Genomic DNA, 2,425 nt, shown 5'->3' with positions numbered 1-2,425 from the left:
TCCCTGGCCCGGGAGATGACCACATGGCATAGCAGACCTCTCTTGACCTGCCCGCTGTTCCCCTCAACAGTGTACTTTGTCAGTCTGTTTGTTCTGCTCCCCACTCTGTCTCTTGTGAAACCTCTCACCAGCTCTGCGCCTTTGGCCTGTACCCCAGTTCTTATATGCATAAATAAATAAATCCATCTTTAGAAACAAAAAGGGGCCCTCCCTGGTGGCACAAGAGATTAGAGCGCAGCACTGCAAGCTAGCTGCAGCTGCTTCAGTATGAATTCTATCCCTGGCCCCAGAGGTGACCTACATGGCACAGCAGACCTTTCCTGACCTGCCAGCTGCTCCCCGCAGCAGTGTATTTCAGAAGATCTACCTGTTCTGCTCCCTAATCTGTTCTGGTGAATCCTCTCACCGCCCCTGCACCTCTGGCCTGTACCCCAGTACTGTATGCATAAATAAATAAATCTTTTAAAAAAGAAAAAGAAGAAGAAGAAGTTAAATAAAACTTTTCCTTGGACATAAAATGAAAACATAGAAATCCAGTTTTTCCACCCACATTATTCACACTCTGTAGGCCACATGCTTAAGCAGCAGTAGAAGTGTGGCCCGTGTTTTTCCAGCCTTTGTTGAGAGAAAGTGGTATGTCTTAGATCTCTTCACAAGTAAAAACCCAGGCAAAAAGAGAAATAGGGCCAAGAATCCTGATTTACTTAGCGAGGTAAGTAGCTTTTCAGGGTCTTCTCTGGGATCAGCCAGGAAACCTGAATGATAAAAATTCCTCGGAAATCCTCAGGTCATGGGTTACAAGTGTTGGGGAGGAAGTAAGAAAAAATGAACCACAGATCCACTTTAAAAAAAAAAAAGATTTATTTATTTGTGCATACCAGAACTGGGGTACAGGCCAAGGTGGGGGGAGGGGTGAGAGGATTCACCAGAGACAGAGTGGGGAACAGAACAGGCAGATGTACTGAAACACACTACTGAGGGGAGCAGCGGGTGAGACTGGAGAGTCTGCAGTGCCATGTGGGTCACCTCCCTGACTTGGGATCAAATTCAATGCATAGTGGCTGCTGATAGCTTCACAGTGCTGACATTTAACCCCTTGCACCACCAGGGAGACCCCCACATATATTCACTATCAAAATGATATTTTTTTTTAAAGATTTATTTATTTATTTGTACAGAACTGGGATACAGGCCAGAGATGCGGAGGGTGAGAGAATTCACCAGAGACAGAGCGGGGAGCAGAACAGGCAGATCGATGAAGTACACTGCTGAGGGGAGCAGCGGGCGGGTCAGGAGAGGTCTGCCACGCCATGTGGTAGCCTCCGGGGCAGGCGGGAATCGAACTCATGCGGAATTGGCTTTAGCTTCTTAGTGCTGTGCTTTAACCCGCTGCACCACCAGGGAGGGCCTCAAAATGATATTTTAATAGTATTGGGGAGCATGATGATTCATTTGAGCTTCTCAGGACACTTTCTTGGCAGGCCCTAGAGGAGAAAGCAGTAATGATAGTAGTAATATCTCAGGTCCCTCGCTATGAGACAAAAACTATGCATTGCTTTGGATGTGTTGTATTGCAGCAACTCTCAAAAGAGATTCTTCTATGTTAAGTAGCTAAGCTTAGGGATCTACTTCATGAAGTGGCACAAGATCATACAGCTCAAAGAAGTAGAAATAATGTAATTTTTTTTCTCTAATTTTTTTTCTATTTTGGCCACTGTTAGAAATGATGATTGAACAAATTTTCCCTCTGTTTTACAGAGTAACCGAAATCATGGATAAGACCCCAGAAAGGCAAACGCTTCTAAACCTTCAAAGATGGCAAAAAAAAAATAAAATGTTTACACCAGTCAGAGGGAGATCAAAAACGAAGAACTACCCTGTAGCCAGGACTACGACCGTGTATTTTAAAGCCATTATTCAAGGTTTCTTACTTGACAGTTCCTACATGACCCTGTTGAAAATCTACAATATATGCTGCATTTAATGAAACATGTATATGTCAAATCAGAAGAAAAGAACTATAAACATATATTGTGTGAAGCAAGAAATTCAACAATGGAAACAGTTTCAGCAGATCAAGCTAAGATGTGTGTTGGGCATGGAACCAAAGTTACAAAGAAACACTCTACTCCTGCTGTGCAGGGGGTTCATTTTAATGTAACACCCCATGGAAACATTAGTCCTGAAATAAACATCATTTGAAAAATTCAAAACAGAAAACAAGGGTGGGTGGGGAATGAAGCACGAGGAATACCTATGAGGAGCTATTTACAATAAAATGTTTCACTTGAAAAGTCTGGTTTCTTACTACAGGGATTTGCTTTTCTGTCTTTATTATTGTTTAAACTCAGGAACAGAGACATCTGCAGTGTGAAGGGGAAGAAACACAGTCTTCAGTTTGTTTTTCTGCAAAAGGTGGAGCTTG

At 43.0% G+C, this 2,425-nt stretch overlaps 1 protein-coding gene across 5 annotated transcripts in view; it reads left to right on the top strand.

Moving 5' to 3' along the window:
• Positions 1 to 1,830, top strand: part of JAKMIP2 (janus kinase and microtubule interacting protein 2) — a 154,832-nt gene extending 153,002 nt beyond the window's left edge. For all 5 annotated transcript variants that reach the window (XM_012727900.1, XM_004686856.2, XM_012727898.1 and 2 more), the window contains one exon: positions 1,759 to 1,830. The gene's annotated coding sequence lies outside the window, so the exon portion shown is untranslated. The remainder of the gene's footprint in view (positions 1 to 1,758) is intronic.
• Positions 1,831 to 2,425: the final 595 nt, after the last annotated feature.

This window comes from Condylura cristata, unplaced genomic scaffold, assembly GCF_000260355.1.
Source record: "Condylura cristata isolate star-nosed mole 26May11 unplaced genomic scaffold, ConCri1.0 scaffold00021, whole genome shotgun sequence".
NCBI lineage: Eukaryota > Metazoa > Chordata > Mammalia > Eulipotyphla > Talpidae > Condylura > Condylura cristata.
Note: the sequence above shows the minus strand (reverse complement) of the source record. Positions and strands in the feature narration are given on the sequence as shown.